At 38.6% G+C, this 24,972-nt stretch overlaps 2 pseudogenes across 2 annotated transcripts in view; both read right to left on the minus strand.

The window, feature by feature from the left end:
- Positions 1-1,665: 1,665 nt before the first annotated feature.
- Positions 1,666-24,972, minus strand: part of LOC308652282 (sphingolipid delta(4)-desaturase DES1-like) — a 57,682-nt pseudogene continuing 34,375 nt past the window's right edge. Inside the window, exons 2-4 of the transcript in view lie at positions 20,968-21,045; positions 4,681-5,421; positions 1,666-1,791 (exon numbers count right to left, since the gene is read on the minus strand). The product of the transcript in view is annotated as a sphingolipid delta(4)-desaturase DES1-like (transcript). The remainder of the gene's footprint in view (positions 1,792-4,680; positions 5,422-20,967; positions 21,046-24,972) is intronic.
- Positions 15,876-17,197, minus strand: LOC308652284 (zinc finger protein 639-like; annotated as a pseudogene). The gene has a single exon. The product of its transcript is annotated as a zinc finger protein 639-like (transcript).

Genomic DNA, 24,972 nt, shown 5'->3' on the forward strand with positions numbered 1-24,972 from the left:
CCCGGGTTCGATCCTCAGCACCACATACAAACAAAGATGTTGTGTCCGCCGAGAACTAAAAAAAAACAAATATTAAAATTCTCTCTCAAAAAAAAATTAAATAAAATAAGTAGCTCATCTAGGTTGGCTCCACAGTTTAGCTATTGTGAATTGTGCTGCTATAAACCTTGATGTGACTGTGTCCCTGTAGTATGCTGTTTTTAAGTCCTTTGGGTATAGACCGAAGAGTGGGATAGCTGGGTAAAATGGTGGTTCCATTCCCAGATTTCCAAGGAATCTCCATACTGCTTTCCATATTGGCTGCACCAATTTGCAGTCCCACCAGCAATGTATAAGTGTGCCTTTTTCCCCGCATCCTCGCCAACATTTATTATTGTTTGTCTTCATAATAGCTGCCATTCTGACTGGAGTGAGATGATATCTTAGAGTGGTTTTGATTTGCATTTCTCTAATTGCTAGAGATGATGAGCATTTTTTCATATATTTGTTGATTGATTGTATATCCTTTTCTGAGAAGTGTCTGTTCAGGTCCTTCAGTAGATGAATGGATTAAAAAAAGTGTGGCATAATACACAATGGAATTTTACTCAGCAATAAAAGAGAATAAAATCATGGCATTTTCAGGTAAATGGATGGCATTGGAGAAGATAATGCTAAGTGAAGTTAGCCAATCCCCAAAAAACAAATGCCAAATGTTTTCTCTGATATAAGGAAGCTGACTCATAGTGGGGTAGGGAGGGGGAGCAGAAAGGAATATATGAATTCTAGACAGAGCAGAGGGGTGGGAGGGAAAGGGATGGAGAAGGGGATTAGCAAGGATGGTGGAATATGATAGACATCATTATCCAAAGTACATGTATGAAGACACGAATTAGTTTCAACATACTTTATATAGAGAGATATGAAAATTGTGCTGCATACATTGTAATGTAATTGTAATGCATTCTGCTGTCATTTTTAAAAAATCAATAAAAAAATAAGTAGCTCATCTTATTGCTTAAGACATTTCCATCTCAATCTTTTATACTATATTAACTTGGGCCTTTCTGAAATTATTGCTTTTTTCTTTTTGGGGTGATTTTTTTTTTATTAGCTACACATGACATTACAATGATCTTGGCAATTCATACATTTGAATCAATTGGGGTATAATATCTCTGGAGTGAAATTTTAAAGAAAGTTTCCCCTAATACCCAGGTAACCATATTATAAAGACACTGAAATACAAAAATGCAACAAATACTAATATACTGTGATTAATAGCTCAGTTCATTAGATGTTTTAATAAAGTAAAACTTTATAGTGAAAATAACATACTAGAAATACTCTTTATGATATGTTTACAAATGACAGAAATGGGTGAAGATCCTCCAGGTACGACAATACAGTGAGTGAGTAAAGCTGAGCATGAAGGGGTAGGGCTGCCTGTTGAAGCCTGAGTAGCTGCTGCTGCTGCTTCTATTGTCTCTTTTTGGCAGGGACTGAACCCAGGGCCTCAGGCATGCTGCAGGCAAGTGCTCCATCACTGAGATACATCCCCAGCCCCAGTTTCGTTTCTTAACAATAGAAGATCCTAGTTTGAAATTGTGTCATGATAGCTTCTCAGCATCACTGATCTTCAGTTTAATAACGCAAAAATTCCACTTTGTCAGCTATTTTAAAGCTTCAGAGAGGAATCCCTTTGGCTGTGGGGATATTTACTCCAGTACCTCCTTCCCTTTTGTACAGTACTCTCACCGAGGAATTGTACTGGGGGAGGTTGTCATAGTATTCAGCTGCTATTTTCCTCACCTGGAAGGGACAAAATACAGCAAGATGATAGCAAGTGTTTCACTAGGGCCTATCAAGGATGATTGGTGAATGTCTGACACAAACAGAAAAGGATGAAATATCAAATCCCCCTCCAAGGGGAGGTAACTTTGATCCTATTCCTTCCAAACTTCCTAAAATTCTTTTATAAATAAGGATGATCTACAGTCCACACATATAAGAACACTTTGATCATAATCCATAGTGAACTTATGTCAAAGCCATAAGTGATCAGTTTAACTGCGAGAACAGAAAGATACCATTTTTCCAAAAATGTAAAATGACAGTAACAGTTTAGACCCTGAATAAACACTAGTCGAGATACCCCTTTACACTAAAATCATACTGTGGTTCTGTGATCATAATGAAAATTAAAATTTGATAGTCTGTAGGTATTTCAAAGACATGAAGTGAAAAATCAATAAATACTAAGAGTTAGAAACCCTAAGGAATTTATCTGTCATGTATAGAATTTAAACATTGATAATAAATTCCTGATATTTCTGTATGTCACAAAATTGTGAGAAAATGGGAAGATAAACACTTAGAATGTTTTGTGAATAGCAATGCTCAGTAAAAATAAGCAAAAAATTAACTTTAAAAATGAGTATATTAAATGAAATACAGTGATAAAAATGTTCCACAATTGATAAGTAATATTTGTGTAACTCTGCATATGCTAAAACCCACTGAATTATATACTATTAATGGGTAGATTTTATATGAGCTATAATTCAGTACACCTGTTAAGAAACCACTTTATTATGTGTATCTATTAATGATGTAATAGCTATATACAAGGTGACTACTATAATTTAACTATACAATAAACATAGGGGAGTAACTGAGGAAACAAAACAAGATGTTCCTTGAAACATTGCACAGAAAGATCTGGAAAGGCAGAACTAGCAACTTTACCACTGTTTGTTATATACTAACAAAGTAATAAGAGACCATGGAAGAGCGGGAGAAGTCTTCATTGATGTACCATGGAACTTAAGCCAAGTGATGTGGATGGAAATAAGTTTTCGTTATTGGGAATGTTCCAGAAAATTACAAGTAAGAGTATGTGGTTTATAATGGAAAAGTTTTGTTTTGTTTTAAGGGTTACTGGCCTTCTCTTTAACCCATATCCCCTGAAAAAATGATAAAAAATTCACTTCTCCAGTCACAGACGAGGCAAACAAAGGCTACATTTTCACTTCAGGGCAATATGATAACCAGTAGCTGGGAGCTAGCATCATCATTTCAGACAGTAGTGTGCTGTTTTTTCCCATTTTTATTCTGAAAATATAAAACCTACTGAAAAGTTTAAAGAATAGTATAATGAACTCATATGCCCTCACCCATTTTACTAATGATTAACCCGGTGACATGCTTTCTTTCTATGTATACTATATCATTTATAATAAACACACACACTTTTTCTCCTTTCTAAATCTTTTGAAGGTAAATTGCAGACATTATGTGACAACTTACCTCTAATATTTCACCCCTAAATATTTCAACATGTATTCCTAACAGCATTCTCCAAAAAAGCACAACAAACACCATTACAGTAAAAGTACAATATACTAAGTTTGTTGTCAAGGTAAAGAGATAGTCTCTGCCTAGGGAAATTTATGGTATTGGAAACTGCTGTCGATTAATTTTGCAGATCAATTATGCAGAATAGCTGTACTTTTGTTTTTCCTTTGGTACTGGGGTTTTAATTCAGGGGCTCTCAACCACTGAGCCACATCCCCAACCCTTTTTATTATTTTATTTAGAGATAGAGTCTCCCTGAGTTGCTTAGGACCTCGCTAAGTTGTTGAGGCTGGCTTTAAACTCAGATTCTCCTGCCTCGGCCTCCTGAGCTGCTGGGATTATAGGCACATGCAACCATGCCGGACAAGTTTCTGTACTTTATCATAAACCAATATATAACTCTTAGCAAAGCATATAGGATTAATAGCAATGAAGGTTCCATGAACTGTGCCTACTTTGCGGAGTTTTTCTGAATCATTTTACCAGACAACAGATTTAATATAACCTTCAACACTTTTGTACCATGAATTTTAAGGATCCATGAGAGTGAAGCCTTTGCAAAATTAGGCTGGCAGGACTGGGGTTGTAGCTCAGTGGTTGGCGCTTGCCTCGCATGCGTGGGGCACTGGGTTCAACCCTTAGCACCACATTAAAAAAAAAGATAAATAAAACAAAGATATTGTGACTAACTAACAAATGTTAAAAAAAAATTAGGCTGGCAGACCCAGGATTTTTTGGGGGGTTTGTGTACTAGGGATTGAACTCAGGGACACTCAACCACTGAGCCACATCTCCAGCCTTATTTTGTATTTCATTTAGAGACAGGGTCTCACTGAGTTACTTAGTGCCTCACCATTGCTGAGGCTGGCTTTGAACTTGTAATCCTCCTGCCTCAGCCTCCCAAGCCTCTGGAATTACATAGTGTGCCACTATGCCCAGCTCAAACACAGGATTTTTTAAAATATTTTTTCTTTTTAGTTGTCAATGGATATTTATTTTATTTATTTATATGTGGTGCTGAGGATCGAATCCAGTGCCTCACACATGCTAGGCAAGCTCTCTGCCAGTGAGCCACAACCCCAGCCCCAGACACAGGATTTATGTTTTTACTTTTTATTTGTTTATCTTTGCAGTAGTGTGGATTGAACCTAGGGTCTCACACATGCTAGGGAAGTGCTCTGCCACTGAGCTACATACCAGCCCAACTCCCCTTTTTTCTTTTTTGTAGACCAGTAGTTTAAACTGACAAAATATACTAGATTCTTTAAAATGAGTCAGTCAAAACTAATTTTCTTATATACCCATCAGAAATCAAAATATGCATCAAATCCTTTTTGGATTTGATGGTGGGAGGATTTTTCCAGGAACATTGGGGAAGTCATGGTGTTCATTGTGGTAACCCACATTAAAGGTGAGTGAATTCAGAGGCCCGTAATATGAGTAAGTTTCATGCCCCTTTAAGAACATGTAATGTTCAGCTATGAAATGTCCATAAATCGGGTGCAAACCCAGACCAAGCAGGGATGCTGCCAACATGTAGACTAAAGATTTAATTTCCAAAACGTAGTAAACTATAATGTCAAAAATGATCTGGGCCACAGTATTGGTAATTTCCAGATGAGAAATTGGTTTGGGGTTGATGAGCAGAGGTCGAAAAGCATAAAAGAGAGGCTGAAGAATAACCCATAGAAACTTTCTGAAAGTGGTACAGAAGAACCAGCTCTCAAAATCAGTAGGAATATCCACATCAATGCCGTTAGCTCCAAGATATTGATGATGATCCATGTGATACCTCTTAAAGGAAATCGAATATGGAACCCCAATAGGAAGATTGGCAAACATTCCAAACCAGCGATTCCACAGTGCCTTGTGGTGGCCAAAGGCAAAATTGTGGGAAATCTCATGAATAGCCAGAGTCATTGAGTGGTTAATGCAGCTGCCAAAGACGTAGGCCCAAAATATGACCCATTTCCAATCCAAGTCTTTTACTAAGTAAAATGCAACCAGCTGGGTGAGAACCATTATAATTATAATCCATATCAAGTTGGAAAGATTTCATCAAAGATTTTATCTCTGGATACTTTGCTGTAAGAAAAAAAAAATCAGGAATGTAGAAAAGTACCTAGTTACTAATGAATTATAATTAACACATTAACTAGGCTTTTTCATCTCCAAATGATAATATTCCCTCTATTCAAGACTTTACCAAATGTTTACCTACTACAGGGAAGGATTGTATTCTGATAGTAAAGTTTGTAAAATACTATGACATCACAACTTGATATTCATGCAAGAAAAATTAGCCCCCAAATATAGAAGTGCTACATTCTAATGTATTAAAACATGTCTTACCTTTGGTTATATCTCCAGCATATTTATCTTATGTAAAACATGATTAAATCAACACATGTGACAAAGGATAGAACACAATATATATTCTACAGGTATTTTTAAGACTATGAAACTTATATTTTTATAGTTCTCTCAGACAAATCACCCCAAGCAATTCTGTAGTGAAATTTCACAAGCAATAACAGTATATAAAAATCAGTAGTACAAGGAAGCCATTATAATGAAGTGGAGAAAGAACAATCTTTTCAGCAAATGATGCTGGAACAACTGGTTATGAACATTGCAAGAGAATGAAGTTGGGTGTCTTCCTTAGATCATATGAAACAATTACTCAAAATGAATCATAGACCTAAACTGAAGAAAGCTATAAATCTCTAAAGAAAACATTGAAATACATCTTCATTGCTTTCATGGTTTCTTATATATTATATCAAAAACACAAGTGATGAAATAGAAAAGTAGATAAAGTGTATCAAAATCTCTTCTGTTGTAAATGATACCATCAAAAAAGTGAAGAGAGTCAGGTATCAGGTAATATAATGTCTCCAAAATAATACAGTTTTCTAGCAACAGATTCCAAAGAAATCAATAAGGTTGAAATGCCCAGTAAAGAATTTTAAAGAATGGGGCCAGCTGGGTGTAGTGGGTGGCACACACCTGTAATCCCAGCTACTCAGGAGGCTGAGGCAGGGGGATTCCAAGTTTGAGTCCAGCCAGGGCAACTTAGAGAGGGCCTATCTCAAAATTTAAAATAAGGCCAGGCATGGTGGTGCATGCTTGTAATCCCAGCAGCTCTGGAGGCTGAGGCAGGAGGATCGCAAGTTCAAAGCCAGCCTCAGCAAAAAAGAGACACTAAGCAACTCAGTGAGACCCTGTCTCTAAATAAAATACAAAGTAGGGCTGAAGTGTTAGACCAGGATGCAAGAAAAGACCACTGACTCCAATTAAAATCAAATTAAAGCAAGCTTATTATTTCGACCGGCCGGGCTGCCTCTCCCACCCAAAACCTCGGGAACAAGACAGCAGCTACAGCTTTCCTGCAGCCTAGCTTTATAGCCCAGAAAGTTACACAAAGAGGGGTTACAGATAACAGAACTCTGAGGAGCACAACACTAATGGTAGTTTACATTTTTGCTGGCCCCAACATCAGAATTTATGAAGGTCATTAGAGCCTCAGAGGGGGTCGTTATCTGGCCAAGAAAGGCCAAGATTTGTGAGGCGTCACTAAAGTTTCAGAGAGGGCTGCTGTCTGATCAGAGAGCCTGGCATGGGTGAGTTCAAGGCACGGGCAGTCATTCCAAGCAGGTTCAGAATTTGCAGTAATTTATAGTAAAGCCGAAATTATCTTTTCATGGCTTTGTGGTGAGATGGCTCCCAATTTTAAGAAAAGATCAGGTTGGGTCTATCAGAAGATGTGGCTCAGTGGTTGAGTGCCCCTGAGTTCAATCCCTGGTATACACTACACACACAAAAAAAAAAAAAAAAATTGAAATAAGAACGGGCTGGAGATATAACCAAATGGTAGAGTATCCTTGGATTCAATCCCCAGTACCCCCCCCACACACACACACACACAAACATAAACACATACATCCTAAAACTGAAAATACAATCCACAGAATAAGAGATTGTGTTTGAATGATCATTTATCTCACAAGGGAATTGTGTCCAGAATATACAAAGTAGTCTTAAAATTTTACAATTAATAAACCAGTTTAAAAACATGCAAAGTATCCAAATGACATTTCTCCATAAAAGCCATATACATGGTCCATAGTCACATGAAAGATATTTAACATCATTAGTCATTAGGAAAACAGAAATTGAAACCACAGATTCAGTTTCACACCCATTAGAATGGCTATAATAAAAAGAAGACAAGCAATAACAAGGATGGGGAGAAACTGGAACCTTCCTAATTGCCAGTAAGAATGTAAAATGGTGCAGCTGGATTGGGGTTAAATGTCAGTAGTAGAGCACTTCTCTAGCACAAGGCCTTGGCTTTGATCCAGCACTACAACAAAAATTAAAAATTGGAAATATAGCTGCTTTGGAACATAATTTGGCAGTTCTTTAAAATTCTAAGCATAGAATTACCAATTGCTCAGTAATTCCACTCCTAGATACCTACCCAAGAAAAATGAGAACATACATCCATTCAATACCTTCCACATGTATGTTCATAGTAGCCCCAGAGAGCAAACAACCCAAATGTCTGTAGAATAAGTGAAATGTGTCCAGCCATACAAAAGAATTAATATTTAACCACAAAATGGATGACATCCTGACACATACTAGAACACGAATGAAACTTAGACTACATATTGTATGATTTTGTTTATATGTCCCCAATAGGCAAATCCATAGAGAGAAAGTAGGTTTGTTGTTGCCTAAGACTGGCAAGTGGTAGTAGAGGGATATGAGAACTGCTAACGGGTTCAGAATTTTTTTTTTTTAAGATAACAAATGTTCTAAAATTCAGTGGAAGAGAATTAAAATGCAAATCAATTGTTTAAGAACACATTTTGGCCAGGTGCTGTGGTGCATGCCATAATTCCCACCTGCTTTGAAGACTGAAGCAGGAGGATCACTTCAGCCAGGAGTTCAGGGACAACCTGTGCAAAATAGAGAAAACCTACCTCCTAGAAGAGAATAGAGGGAGGGGAAAAGGACATACTGGGGACTGAAATTAGAGCAAATTATATTCCATGCTTTTATAATTATATCACAATAAAGCCTAATGTTATGTTTAACTAAAAAGAATCAACAAAAAGGTGGAAAAAGTATAAATAAAATTAGATGATGGTGATACTCTAAAAATTCTGTGACTATACTAAAACCCAGCAAATTGTAAACTTTAAGTAGGTGAACTTTATATGTGACTTATATTTCAATAAGGCTGTTAAAAACATACTATTTCTCTGTGAAAGTATAGCAGTAAGTATTGTGATTCATTTTTTTGGGGGGGTGGTTACTGGGGAATTGAACTCAGGGCCTCACACCTACATGCCAGGCAAGCACTCTACCACTGAGTCACATCCCCAGCCCTCTTATGATTTATTCTTCTTTTACCCACTAATAATGGTCTAGTCCCTAGCCCTTACTATTATCAAACAAATGCCCTTTGAGTTGTTTTTCCCCTCCCATCCTAGTTTACTGCTGACGTTTTTAGCCATTGCAAAACAAAATGAACTTTCAGTCTTTCTTCAGAAAGCACAGCAGCTCAGTATTTTCAAATGATACAAGGATGTAATAATACCAATTTATCAGTCAGTAAGTATTTATTGAGTCCTACAGTATGTGAGGCACTGTGTGGTATAATGAAGGCATATGATTAGTTTATTCATTTACAAAATGTTCTTGAGTGTCTTTTAAGTGACACCTCTATCCTTGAGCAAAAAGAGACAATGTACATGAGATATCAATGTATGAAACTACTACAAACAATAAAAAGAAGTGCTTAACCATATTCTACATAGTGTCGTGTAGATTATTTTAAAAAAACTCGTAATTACCTATGCATGGACTAAGACATGTAATGAGGGGAAACAAAAACAAAGCATGAAAGGTATACCTAAACATTCTCACAACCTAAGAATTAATTAAGTGTAGACAAATTAAAAGTATAAATCTAATGGTTCTGAGTGGTAGTTTTGATATTTCTTTTTTTTTAAGAGAGAGAGGACAGAGAGAGAGAGAGAGAGAGAGAGAGAGAGAGAGAGAGAGAGAGAGAGAGAGAGAGAATCTTAATATTTATTTTTCAGTTCTCGGCAGACACAACATCTTTGTATGTGGTGCTGAGGATCGAACCCGGGCCGCACGCATGCCAGGCGAGCGTGCTACTGCTTGAGCCACATCCCCAGCCCTAGTTTTGATGTTTCATTGAAAAACATAAGTAAACTAAAATATATACACATACACACACGTGTATACTTACACATACCCCACACTTCTCTTTCTACAGCTACCTATTTCACTTAACCTAATTCTCCAATTCCATCCATTTTATACAAATGGCACAGATTCTTTCTTAAATGTGGCTGAAGAATATTCTATTGTGCATACATTCCACATTTTCTTTATTCATTCATCTGTTGATGGGAATTTAAATTAATTCTATATCTTAGCTATTGTGAATAATGTCATAATAATCATGGTGTACAGGTATCTCTTTGGTATGCTGATTTCATTTCCTTTGGATATATACTCAGTGAGATAGGTGGATCCTACGCTAGATCTAGTTTTAGTTCTTTAAGGCATCTCCATACTATCCTCCATAATACCTGTACTAATTTACAATCTCGACAGCAGTGTATAAGATTTTCTTTTTTTCCACATCCTTGCCAGCATTTTTTTTAAAAGAATAGCATATATATATATATTTTATAGTAGCAAGAATAGCAAGTCTAACAGGTAAGATGGTGTCTCATTTTAGGTTTTTTTCCTTTTTGTTTTTGTTTTTTTTTTGGTATCTTCTTCAATTTCTTACATCAGTGTTTTGTAATTTTCACTTTTGAGGTCTTTTATTTCCCTGGTTAAGTTTATTACTAAGTATTTAACTTTTTATAGCAAGGTGAATAGAATTGCTTTCATATTTTCTTTCTTATCAAATTCATTGTTGGTATATAAAAAAGCTCTTGATTTTTTTTTTGTTATGTTGCCCAAGCTGTTCTTGATCCTCCTGTCTCAGACTTTAGAGCCTCCAGCCACTATACTCATGAGCCATCACACCCAGCTAAAAAGCTCCTGATTTTAAAAAAAGTTTTTAGTTGTAGATGGACACAATACTTTTATTTTTATTTAATATTTTTAAAAATTTGTTTGTTTAATTAGTTATACATGACAGCAGAATGCATTTGTTTCATTGTACACAAATGGAACACAACTTTTCATTTCTCTGGTTATACACAATGTAGAGTCGCACCATTTGTGCAATTGTACATGTACCTAGAGTAATAATGTCCTTCTCATTCCATTATCTTTCCTACCCACATGCTCCCTCCTCTTCCTCCCCTTTATCCAATCCAAAGTTCTTCCATTCTTCCCTTGCCCCCACCCTCCATTATGGATCAGTATTTACTTATCAGAGAGAACATTCAGCCTTTAGTTTTGGGGAATTGGCTTACTTTGCTTAAGCATGATATTCTCCATTTACCTGCTAATGCCATAATTTTATTCTGTTTTAATGCTGAGTAATATTCCATTGTGTATATATACAACAGTTTCTTTATCCATTCATCTATTGAAGGACATCTAGGTTGATTCCACAGTTAAGATATTGTGAATTGAGCTGCTATAAATATTGATGTGGCTGTGTCACATACTATGTGTCACTATAGTATGCTGATTTTAAGTCCTGTGGGTATAGACTGAGGAGCAATTATACATAAGGAGCAGGATAACTGGGTCAAACGGTGGTTCCATTCTAAGTGTTCTAAGGAATCTCCATACTGCTTTCTAGAGTACCAATTTGCAGTGCCACCAACCATGTATGAGTGTCCCTTTTTCCCCGAATCCTCACCAACACTTATTGTTTCTTATATTCTTGATAATTGTCATTCGGACTAGAGTGAGATGAAAAAAAAAAGAATCAATAAATGGGATGGATTCAAACTAAAAAGCTTCTTCTCAGCAAAAGAAATGATCAATAATGTGAAGAGAGTGCCCACGTAGTGGGAGAACATCTTTACTACACACAAATCAGATAGAGCACTAATTTCCAGAATATACAAAGAACCCAAAAAACTTAACACCAAAAAATAATAATAATAACCCAATCAATAAATAGGCTAGGGAACTGAACAGACACTTCTCAGAAGAAAATATAAAATCAATCAACAAATATAAATGTTGAACATCTCTAGAAATTAGAGAAATGCAAATCAAAACTATTTTAAGATTTCATCTCACTCCAATCTGAATACCTTTATTTTATTTATTTATTTTATATGGTGCTGAGGATTGAACTCAGTGCCTCACACGTGGTAAGCAAGTGCTCTACCACTAAGCCACAACCCCAGCTCCCAACTCCTGATTTTTTAAAATATGATTTTGTATCCTGCTACTTTACTGCATTTGTTGATGGGTTCTAACAGTCTTCGGAGTCTTTAGGCTGTTCTATGTATAGAATCCTACCATTGGCAAACAGGAATAATTTGACTTCTACCCTTCTTATTTGTTTATATTGTATTTCTTTTCCTTGCTTGTTTTTGACTAATTTTTTTAGTACTTTATTGAACAAGAGCAGTGACAGTAACACTCTTATCTTGTTTCTGATCTTAAAGGAAATTTTTTTTAGCTTTCCCCCATTCAATACGACAAAGACTATGTGTTTGTCATATATTCCCTTATTATGTTAAGGTCTGAATCTTCTATACCTCATTTGTTTAGGCCTTTTATCATGAAGGGATGCTGAATTTTATCAAATGCTTTCTCTGCCTCTGTTGGGATACTCTTGGTTTTTTTTTTTTTTTTTTTTTTTTGTCCTTCATTCTGTTGATGTGATGCATTGTGTTTACTGATTTGCATATGTCAAACCACCTTTTCATTACTAGGATGAAATCATCTCAATCATGGTGATCTTCTTTTTTTTTTTTTTTTTTGTGTGTGTGTGTGTGTGTGTGTGTGTGGTGCTGGGGATTATACCCAGAGCCTTATGCATGCCAGGCAAGCACTCTATCAACTGAGCTATATCCCCAGCCTGTGAATGATCTTTTTGATGCATATTGAATTAGACTCCCTAGGATTTAGTTTTGTTGAGAGTTTTATATCTATGTTCATTAGGGATATTGGTCTCCAGTTTTATTTTGTTTTGGTTGTATCCTTTTCTTGTTTTCATAATAGGGTAATGCTGGCCTTACAGAATGAGTTTGGAAGGGTTCCTTCCTTTTCAATTCTTTGAAATAGTTTTTAAAAATTGGCATTAGTTCTTTTTTAGAAGTTTAGTAAAATGACGTGATGTCATCTGATACTGAGGTTTTTCTCTGTGGGAGACTTTATGTTACTGATTCAATCTCATTACTTGTAATTGGTCTATCCAGGTCTTTTATATCCTTATTCAATTTGCTAGATCACATGTGTCCAGAAATTTATCAATTTCTTCTAGGTTTCCAGTTTGTTAGTATATAGTTTTTCATAGTAATCCTTAATGATCCTGTGCATTTCTGTGGTATCAGCTGCGATGTGTTGAGAGCCACAGCCAAAGCGGCCCCAGCAAACTTCCAGCTGCCAGCAAACTTCCAGCTGCCAGCAAACTACCAGCTGCCAGCAAACTACTAGCTGCCAACTGATTGGCTCCTCTGCGGTGATGCTCATTGGGTTGTTTCCCCGCCCTTTCAGATTATGGAGCTGCTCATTGGGGGACTTTTTTTGGCTCCCTCCATGCCACCCAGCCAATGGGCCTCAAGAGCAGGAGGAGTGGGGGAGGTTGAGAGGCTTGTGGGAAGCTGGTGGTGGCAGTTGGGCTCTGAAGGTTTTCCTGAAGAGCTGTGTGGTTTGGCGTGTGTTCTAAAAATAAATTTCGTTTCTTTTGACAAGTGGCTCCTGAATTGTGCCCAGCCAGACTGTGGCAGCTATGTCTCCTGTTTCATTTCTGTTTATTTATTTGGGTCTTGTCTGTTTCTTGGTTAGTTTAGCTAACGTTTTGTCACCTTTCAATATATAAACTTTTTGTTCCAGTGATTTTTTTTTTTTTTGAGAGTACAAAGATTCTAACCTGAGGCTTGCATAGCCATCTTACTACTGAGTTATATCCCTCAACCTTCCATTGATCTTTAGTATTCTATTTTGTTAGGCTCTATTTTGTTTATTTTTGCTCTCATTTTTGTTATTTCTTTCCTTCTACTAGTTTTGGATTTGATTTGTTCTTGCTTTTCTAAAGTTCTTAAGGTGCATCATTAGGTTATTTGAAATCAGTTTTTTAAAAATGTAGGCTCTTATTGCTATCCGATTCCTTCTTAGTATTGCTTTTGCTGTATCACAAGTTTGGCATATTGTGTTTTCATTTTATTCAAGAAATTCTTAAATTTCCCTTCTGACTTTTTTTGATAACATATAATTTGTTTAAAATTGTTTTGTTCAGTCTCTGGTATTTGTAAAGTTTCCAAAATTTCTTTTGTCGCTGACTTCTAGTTTTATTCCATTGTGATCAGAAAAGATATAAGATATGATATCAAAATTTTTTGAATTTTTCAAAGATTTGTTTTGTGGCCTAATATATGGTCTATTCTAAAGAAAGTTCCATGTGTTAATGAAGAGAATGTATAATCTGCAACTGTTGGAAATGTTCTGGAAATGTAAAGTCCATTCAATCTATAGTATAGTTTAACTCTGGTGTTTCTTTCTTTAATTTTTTTTTTTTTTTGTATATTGGGACTTGAACCCAGGGGCATGCTTAACCAATGAGCTACATCCCTACCCCTTTTTATTTTATATTTTGAGACAGCGTCTTGCTAAATTGTTGAAGCTGGTCTTGAACTTGCAATCCTCCTGCCTCAGCCTCCTGAGCAGCTGGGATTACATGCATGTGCCACCATATATGGCTAACACTGATGTTTCTTTGTTGAATTTTTGTCTGGATAATCTGTCCATTGATGAAAGTGAGGTTTTGAAGCCCATCACTTTTATTGTACTGGAGCCTTTCTCTCCCTTTGAAGCTAATAGTGTTTGTTTTATAAAATTGGGTGCTCTGACATTAGGTGCATATAAATTATAATCATTGTATCTTCTTGTTGAATTGATCCCTTTATCATTACATGGCACCCTTTTTGTCTCTTAGTTTTTATCTTAAAAGTCTCTTTTGCAGCCAGGTGCAGTAGTGTACATCTGTAATCCCAGCAGCTGGGGAGGCCAAGGCAGGAGGATTGTGAGTTCAAAGCCAGCTTTAGCAAATTAGCAAGGCCTTGAGCAACGTAGTGAGACCCTGTCTCAAAATAAAATATAAAAAGGGTTGTGGATGTGACTAAGTGGTTAAATGCCCCTGGATTTAATCTCCAGTAACTGTTCCCCTGCCACCTCCCAAGTCTCTTTTGTCAGATATAACTACAGCTTTCTGTTTTAGGTTTTTATTTCCTTTTTATTATTTTTCATCCACTCACTTTCAGTTTGAATATTTATTGGTAATATGAGTTTGTTATAGGTAGAACGTTTTGTTTTGTTTGTTTGTAATCCTTTCAACCAATCTACATCATTTTTTTAGTTGTTGATGGACCTTTATTTTATTTCCTTATTTATATGTGATGCTGGGAATTGAACCCAGTGCCTCACCCATACGAGGCAAGCGCTCTACCACTGAGCCACAACTCCAGCCCCTAATCTACATCTTTTAACTGGATAATTTAGTCTATTTACATTTAATGTTATTCAATAATAAGGACTTAATCCTGTCATTTTCTTCTGATTGTTTTGAACTTTTTTTGTTCTTTTACTCTTTTGTTCATCTTTGTGATTTAATGGTTTACTATTGTGATGTTTGATTTTTTTCTAGTTTTTTTCAGTATCTACTATTCTAGAGGGATTTATGATTTTTATATGCTTTCATGATGATAGTTATCTTTCACTTCTGGATGTAGGACTCCCTTAAACATCTTTTGTAAAGTTGATCTGGCAGCCATGAATTCCCTTGGATTTTGCTTGTCTTGGGAAGTCTTTATTTCTTCCTCATATCTGAAAGCCTTGCTAGGTATAGTAATCTTGGTTGTGAGTTATTTTCTTTCAGGACTTGGAATATATCATTCTATTTCCTCCTGACCTTCAAGGTTTTCTGCAGAGAAATCTTCTTTTGGTCTAATGGGGATCCCCTTAAATGTGACTGGGTACATTCTCTTACAGATTTGAAAATGCTTTCTTTCTCTTGTACTTTTGACAATTGGATGATCATACACCATGATGGAGATCTTTTCTGGTCATGTCTACTTGGAGTTCTATAAGCTTCCTGAATTTGGATATCCATATCTTTCCCAAGGTTGGGACAGTTTTCATTGACTAGGTAATCCATTCTTTTATTTCATTGAATAGATTTTTCTATGCTCATAACTTTTTCTCCTCACCTCTTGGTATTCCGAAATGTTTGTTCATTTAATGGTGTCTCAGAGGTCTTGAATGTTCTCTTCATCCTTTTTTTCTTTTTCTTTTTAACATCTAAAAAAAGTTGAATTTATTATTTTACAAAAACATTACAAAAGTCAAAATTAAGCTGTTACATGGACTGGAAGGTGACATATTAATTCTTTTCATTTCCAAACTTCATCAAGCAGTCACTATATGTATGAGGTAAGTCAGCCGAATGCTTGAAATCTAGATGAATTTTAAGATTTTTTTGATCTATTCTGTTAAATATTTGCAATATTGACAAAATAAATCCCTTTGGATAGATGTGAATTTAAATGCTTGCAATATTCAAGCATACTTGAAAAGCCCTTTCCATAGTCATCACAAACATGAGGAAATGTTTTAGTATGTTCAGTAGCAACATGCCTGTTAACATTTGTATTAAGTCTACTCCGAAAACCACATACTTGACATGCAAATAAGTTTTTACATTTGTCAAAGGTAATTTTGCTTAAGAGGCTATATTGTCCATGTTCTCCATTGTTCTGGAGAATTTATCGCTTCGTTCTATTAATTTACATGCATGCTCATTTACCACATGGCTATGTAAATCTTCTGGATCATTTGTTTCATGTTCATGGAAAAAGTACACAAGTACTGTTCATCACAGCTATATTCCTGGAAATTCAGGTAGAGTTCACTGTTTGAGGAGAACTGCATGTCACACTGCTCACACCAATACAGGTGATCACTAAAGTGAGTGTCTGCAATGTGTTGGCAGAGGTTCTCAAAAATTACTGTCCTATAATTGCAGTATTTACAAATGTAGGGATCCTCTTGTAGTTTGGCATGTTTGATCAGAAGCATGTTGGTAGAGAAAGCTTTCCTTGCATATTTGACACACATTTGAATCAGTATGTTTATGCTTCAGTATCAAATGCTGCTTTAAATCAGAAAAATGTTTACTATTGAATTCACAAAGTTCACATTTATAGAGACCACAACTATTAGCTCTCAGTGAAGTCCATTTCTGCTGGGCAGTCACATTCAGAGCTTGGCTCTTGTCAAGAATTTTACAAAGTTTAGCTGGTGGTTCTTCATCCGTTTAGTCTTGGAAGCTCTCTAAAGAATTGTTTTCTGTCTCTATGTCATAATCCTCAAAAATTGCATGTACTTCTACAGGAATGGGGACATCTTCAGTGTTGTGAACTTGTATAGAACTCTCCTCTTGAGTTTGCTGGTTAATTGATTTGGGTGAGTCACACTCTTTGTCACAAATTTCTATATCAGCAGATTTTTCTGTAGAAAAGGCAGTGTGGTCTATCATTCTAAGTATAGGACTGGGAACCGGCTAGCTCTGATTTCTGTTTCTGGCCTTGATTCCATCTGCAAATTTTGGCAAGTCATTGGTATCAGAATCATCATCTTTATTGTCAAAATACTTTAAGTCTGGCTGTCTCATACATAGAGCAGACACTGTAACAATGATCAGATAAAATCCACTGAACCCATCTGCAATTCTGCTTATTCCAGAGGAATCTGAAGAATGAGAAGGGTGTAAAGTCTTCCTTTTCCTTTTTTAGTATACTCACTCATAACTTTTCAATTTGGTATAATTCTTAATATTGCAGCGAGGAAAAATGAATTACAAAGTTTCCACAGATAGCAAAAAACAAAACAAAACAAAACCACACCTCAATTTTACTGATGAAGAAACATTCAGTGAAAGTCAAGTCAACTAAGAAATGGCAAAACCAGAGATGCAAATATATGTCGTCTGATTCCTGGGCGTTGAATTGTATGTGGGAATGTCCTCATGGCACTGCCACCAGCAAGTTACATCTTGTTTCCAGTTCTTACTCAACCAGCAATTAGAAGGAAGGGAAGACAGTCACTGCCTGCACTGCTCACTCAGGGGCCCCTCTTCTTTTCTTTTCCTTTTCTTTCGTCTATCTGACTGGGACATTTCAAAAGACCTGCCTTCAAGTTCAGATATTCTTTCATTTGATCTCATCTGTTGTTGAGGCTTTCAGCTGTATTTTAAAATTTGACCTTACTGAGCTTTTCATTTCCAAGATTTGTGTTTGATTTTTTTTTTTTTTAGAATCTCTCTTTGTTGAGAGACTCATATCCTGAATTTTCTTCCCAATTTCATTTAATTGCTTATCTGTATTCTCTTGACTCTCATTGAGCTTTTTCATATCCTTTTTTTTTTCTTTTTGTGGGAACCCAGTGGTGGTCTACCACTGAGCTATACCCCCAGCTCTTTCTATTTTGAGACAAGGTCTCACTAAATTGCGTAATCTGGCCTTGAACTTGCAATCCTCTTGCCTCTGCCTCCTAAGTAGCTACAATTACAGGTGTGTGCCACCGTGTGTGCCAGCTCCATTCTTTTAAATTCTTTTTTAAAAAAATATTTTAGTTGTAAATGTACCTTTATTATTTATTACTTATTTATTTATATATGGTACTGAGGATCGAACCCAGTGCCTTGACACATGCTAGGCAAGAGCTCAACCACTGAGCTATAATCCCAGCCACCAATTCTTTTTTTTTTTTTAAGATTTATTTTTTAGTTGCAGACGGACACAATACCTTCACTTTGTTTATTTATTTTTAATGTGGTGCTGAGGATTGAACCCAGTGCCTCACACATGCTAGGCAAGCGCTCTACCATTGAGCCACACCCCCAGCCCTCCATTCTTTTAAATTCTTTACCAGGCGTTTCATTCTTATTGATCTCCTTAAAATCTGTTGCTAGAATACTATGTTATTTTGAATGCATCACATTACCTTATTTTTTTCATATTTTTTATGTTCCTATGTCAAGATTTTTGCATCTGGTGTTTCAGGTATCCCCAATTTTGTAGGGTGATCTTCTTGGGCTTTCTCCTGAAGACATGCATTGAGCTGTCATTTCTTATTATGCAATATTGGCTTTATTTCCAGCTGGGCACCCTAATGGAGTCAATCTATGATTTCTTTTCTTGTGATTAATGACTTTGGGTACAATATATACGGTGGCAGCATCAAAGAAACCCACTGTCTCTGGTGGCCACATAACAGTGGGGATACTCTGCAAATTCAGATAAGTGTGGTGTAACAGCATGGGTGTGGGCTGCTCACTCTGTGCTTATTCCTGCATAGGAGTCATGGCTCCTATCAGACAACAGGGGCTTCCTCCTGCACTGTTGATGTTAGCCTACCAGGAGCAAGGGACTGTGGCACTGACAGCCCTAGCAGTAATAAGGGGCCTGAAGTACTTTTCCTTCAACCACTTTGAAGTTTGAGCCCAAATGCGCATGAAGAGGCAGTGGTAGGAACCAGAGCACCCCCTCTTTGGCACTCACAACCAGCCTTGAGAGCAATGCAGGGCTGGACGAGATGCAGGTATGGAATGGCAGTGGGAAATAAGTTGGAGGAGCAGCAGCAGGAACTGTGTTGTTCCTCTCTACCACTTCCATGCCAGTGGGTGCCCAAGGGCAGGGCAGCTGCTGGAGCCATGAGTTTTACCCCCAGCTCCTTCACTTGTAATGTATAACCAGGAGGGAACCTTGACTGAGCCTGTTGAAGTTCCTCTCTATCTGCTTTGTTCATGAACAACTGGGAGCCAGACTGCAGGTGGGGCCTTAAATGACTTATAACATGAACTCTAAATGTAAAGTTAAAGTACACAGATGTTGATTGCTAAACAGCGCATCTATGTTCTATCAAGCTTCTCTATCCATGCCCCTAAAAAATAGGACAGAAATTTCAAAAATGTCTCATCATTTAAACACAACATAAACAAATCTTTAGATTCTTATCTTACACCCCTGAAATGAAATGCTGAGCATTACTTACACCTACTTGGAAAATGTTATATCTTCATTGAGAAATAGTATTCCTTTTAACTTTCTAACTGAAATTGTTCAATGAAAATAATTTTGGGGGAATAAAAAGGTTCAGTGTTGAGATAAGCAAAAATTAGCACCCTCTTGCTTCTTTATTTCCTGACTATTTGAATAGATGGCTAAATTTCTATATGAGAGTCAACTTTTACAAGGATGGACTTCAGATAGTTCCTATACAACATGTACATAACATATAGATAAAATTTAATATATGCATTTTCAAATTAAGTATGTGTGATTTGCAAAAATATATGATTTAATTAAGAAAGAGAAGAATTTAAGAACCCAATACTGATTAACCGCTGCCTTTAAAAAGCAACTGTAAAGGTTAACCTACCCAATTTAGTGATCCAATTGTTAAAATCTATTTCAATGGGATCTACTAACGCTTATTTGTGGAAACACAAATTTTCTAACTTTACTCCTGCAAAATGTAGAGGTTGTTTTTTCTTACCCAGCAAAGGGATGTTGAAAAGAAAAAACTATGGAAATAGGGTTTATGAGAGAGAATTCCTCATACTCAGTGTTCTATTCAATAGTTTCTTCAATTGTTAAAGAAATAACGAAATTAAAAACATATTATTTGGAGGAAATCTACACCAGATTAGAATCCTTCTTTTAGCATTAATTTGTTTGTTCTTATCTCATCTTTTAAAATGCTGACCTATTCAAATTACTAGGAGGGAAGATTTAATTGGGTAATGTTTGCAAGGTACTCAACCCAGTGCTTCGCATATCATCAAAAGCAGGCTGCCTGTGATGAAAGAAATCTCTGTTACCTAGAACCCCCAAATAATCTAGAAAGTCTGATCTAAAAGGCCTAAATTAGTAGTTAGGAGATCAGCTAAATTGCATATCTTGCCTATTTGGCCAAGTCTTCCACAGTTCAGTTTTTTCATCCACAAAATAGGGATAGATGAAAAGTGTGTATAAATTTATCCCTTTTGTCTAGGACCCTTCCTGTCCTTCAAACTCCTAGTCACACTATCGGGTTTCGGTTCCTCAGCAGGAATGCCTGCTGCATTGGACCATGTAAGCGGGGTTCTAGGGAATCCCGGGATCCCCCATCGTCACCCCAGGATCAGGTCCTGAGCCCCACACGCTGGCAGCTAGGCTTCGCCTTTCGGGAGGGGGCAGTAGCTACTGTGCCCGCCCGAGGGCACAGGATCTTCCAGCTGGAGGCAGGGGACCCGCGTGAAACCAGTCTCAGCTGGGTCCCTCCGCACGCTTCTAAGAACGGGAAACCGAGCAGCGGAGGGACATACCGGGAACCCACAGGTAATGGGCTCCAGGAATCCCTGGCGATCTTGCCTAAAAAGGGGAGCCAGTTGGTCATCACCCAGGATCTGCTGGCGCCAGTCAACGTGGGGCTCATGGATGTAGACCCACTCGAAATCATCTCGTGACACGTGGCCCCCTGGGCATATGCCACTCCGTCAGGCCAAGTTTTATTTTATTTTTATTTTTTTGTACCAGGGATTGAACTCAGGGGCACTCAACCACTGAGCCACATCCCCGGTCCTATTTTGTGTTTTATTCAGAGACAGGGTCTCACTGAGTTGCTTAGTGCCTTGCTTTTGCTGAGGCTGGCTTTGAACTCAGATCCTCTTGCCTGAGCCTCAGGCAAGAGGCTGGGATTACAGGTGTGCACCGCTGGGCCCATCAAAGTTTTATTATTTTTGTTTTGTGGTGCTGGGGACTGAACCCAGGGCCTTGTACATGCTATATCCCCAGCCCAAGTTTTAATTTTTAATAGTATATTTTCTATTATACCATTTAAACTGCCTTTTGAAACTGACATATCCATGGAAAATGTGGAATGGATGACAATTAAACACCAATTTAAAAAAAAATCTTGTGGGAGGGGAAAATAATGTGGAATTTGTGACTGTAATGTAACCATTTCATTTACAATATGATTGTTCAGCCTTGCATGTGTGTGTAACAAGTTATATAATAACCCCAACCTCTTCTTGAAAGAGGGAATATTTCCTTTCAAAATCAATTACCATTTCTGTTCAAAAAAAGAAAGAGTGCAAATAGAAATATAACCAGACATGATTGCCTCCTAATGAAAGAACACACACACACACACACACACACACACACACACCATATCACAACATAAATTGGTCAAATCCCTGGATCAAACTGCTAACCTACAGAAAATAAGGATAGAGGAACATGTGAAAGTACACCACCCGGATGCATTCAGCAAAACATATCATATGAGAAACTATACGACAAAGTCCTAGGTTTTGGTTTTGCAGACCTGGGGATGGAGTCCAGGGCCTCACACATGCTAGGAAAGTACTAAAGTGCTCTACCATTGAGCTACATCCCAGACTTTATTATTATTATTATTATTATTATTATTATTATTAATTTATTTGTTTATTTTAGAAAGGGTCTTGCTACATTACCAGGCTGGCCTCCAACTTGTGATCCTCTTGCCTCAGCCTGTGGAGTATCTGGGATTACAGGCATGTACCACTATACCAGGTGTAGGTTCCTTAATAAATAAAATGCAAGGAGGAAAAAAAATCTGAAAGGAAATCTGTAAGACTTCCCTTAAAAAAAAATCAGACAAATGCAATGTGTTGACCTCATTAATATTCTGATTCAAAAATTTTTTTAAAAAATTGAAATGAGGGGACTGGGGATGTGGCTCAAGTGGTAGCGCGTTTGCCTAGCATGCATGAGGCACTGGGTTTGATTCTCAGCGCCACATGAAAGTAAAATAAAGATATTGTGTCCACCTAAAACTAAAAAATAAATATTAAAAAATTGAAATGAGATCATTTAATTAATATATTAATTATATTATAAATTTCTTAAGTGTGATAATAGCACTGTGACTATAGTTCCTTTAAAGATTTTCTTGGAGATAAATACTAGGGAGTATATCTAAACTAAAACAACTAAATTATGGTATGTGCAATTAACCATGCAAAGTGATGCTAAGCCACCACTATAAATGCAGAAGTTATATATATTAATACGAATTGATTTTCAAAATTTACTCTTAAATGCAAAACAGCAGGAGCTGTATGAAGGGATATATAATATAGTATATATACATAATATAATACATGCAGACTTTGAAAAAATGTAGATTTTTTAAAAATGTGAATTTTGGCATTCTGACAAAAGGCAAAGATCTTGAGCTACAAAATTGTTATGTGGATTGATGCCTATTTAAATTACATTTAAGACTCTTAGATTCAGGACGGGGAAGATGGCGGCGAAGGGAGTGCATCACCCCAGTGTGCCGCGTCACTGTATGGGAGAAAGACGAGGTGAAACAGCTGAAGGCTATCTTGTTGGGAATTTCCAGTGAAATTGAGGTGCTCCAGAATCTAGTGGATGGATTTCCATCACGTGAGGTTCGGCTGCGGGGGCTCGGACGTGGGCGATTTCTCCGCACGGAGGGTCGCATTGCCTGATTGGCGGATTGCCCCGCAGCTGGAGTCTGTGGCGCACGCTGGGAAGCAGCAAGGTGCCGGAGCAGGGGTGCAGCAATGCGGATTCTGGGGGCTCCTGCCAGTGGTGCAATGGCCGTGCTTAGTGCTGAGTTCCGGCTTTGAGACAGAGGAGAGAAGCGGTCCAGTTCGGTTCTCAACACCGGTCGGACCACGGAGGAGGACAGCAGCCACCATCTTGGAGAGCTGATGTAATCATCCCTGTTTTCTACTGATCTCAGCTCATTCAGCTACGGAACAGGTGATTTCAGGCTGGTATTTGCCTGCGTCTCGCAGACAGATCGCTCAGGCTCGGGGCTGGAGAACCAGTGGAGAATACTCTTAGGGGCTCGCTCCTGGCAAGGCGTGCGCCGGGCTCTGAGCGGCCGGATTCTGGTTCCCGGGGCTGCTTTGGCCCAGGGCTGGGGAACCTGCGGAGACTGCGTGTTGAGGCCAGCTCCAAGTGGAGCATGCGCTGAGCTTGGGGCGGCTGGGTTCTGACTCCCGGAACAGTTTTGGCCCGGGGCTGGGGAGCCCGTGGGGACTGCATCTTTGAGCCTGCTCCCAGGGGAGTGTGCACCGAGCTCGGAGAGCTTGGAGCGGCCAGGCTCTGGCTCCCGGAGCTGCTTTGGCCTGGGGCAGGGGAACCCGCGGGGGTCGCTCCTTGGAGCCTGCTCCTAGCAGAGCATGAGCCGGGATCGGAGAGACCAGGTTCTGGCTCCCGAAGCTGCTTTGGCCCAGGGTTGGGGAACCTGCAGTGACTGCTTCTCGGTCCGGGTCCTGCTGGGTGCTGTGGGGGCCAGGGGGGCAGAGTGGAGCTGCCGCCTGCGCCCAGAGCAGGCCAAGTGACCCGCCGGCGTGGTATCACGACACCCAACTGCAGCTGGGGCTGAAGAGAGTAGCCGCCCACGCCTAGAACAGGACCAGCGACCCGACGGCGAGGTAGCCAAGTCACCCCATTTGGAGTAGGGGCTGTGCAGAGCCGCCGTCTGAGCCTGCAAGGTAGGCAGACCTGCGACCCACTGGCAGGACAGGCCCGGTAGCCTGCCAGCGTAGTGGACACATAGCACCGAGGCAGTCACGTCACACTGGTTGGAGTGGGGGTGGAGCAGAGCCGCCGCCCGTGTCCGGAAAAGGCCCAGCGACCTGTTGGAGAGGCAGTCAGGTACCCCCATTGGGAGTGGGGGCTGAGCAGAACTGCCGCCCGAGCCCGCAAGGTAGGCAGACCTGCGACCCACCGGTGGAACAGGCCTAGAGGCCTGCCAGCGTGGTAGACACGTCACACCAATTGGAGTAGGGGCCGAGCAGAGCCACCGCCCACATCCGGATCAGGACCAACGACCCGAGGGCGTGGTAGTTACGTCACCACAATTGGAGTGCGGGCAGAGCAGAGCTGCCACCCACGCCCGCAGGGTGGGCAGACCTGCGACTGACCAGCGTGGTAGACAGATCACCCTAATTAGAGGAGGAGCACAGCCACTACCCGCCCTGCAAGGGAGATTTTCCAACTATACAAGAGCAATATAAATAAATAGGGGGAAAATTTCAAAAACACAACAGTTTCACCAAGCAGAAAGAAACGCGAGCAGTATGAAAAGACAAGGAAAGAAAGGACCACAAGCAATGCAGGTCAACTCAACTTTAGAAGAGGTAATACCTGCAACAGATGGAATGTCAGATAAAGAGTTCAGGGTATACATGCTTCAGATGATCTGGAGTCTCAAGGAAGACATGAGACAGCAAAATCAGACAATGAAAGATCACTTTGACAAGGAATTACATAAACAAATCCAGGAAGTAAAAGATCAATTACACAGGGAGATAGAGGTAATAAAAAACAAACAAATAGAAATCCTAGAAATGCAGGAAGCAATAAAGCAACT

The sequence above is a fragment of the Spermophilus citellus genome (genome assembly GCF_964194105.1).
Source record: "Spermophilus citellus genome assembly, chromosome: 6".
Taxonomy (NCBI): Eukaryota; Metazoa; Chordata; class Mammalia; order Rodentia; family Sciuridae; genus Spermophilus; species Spermophilus citellus.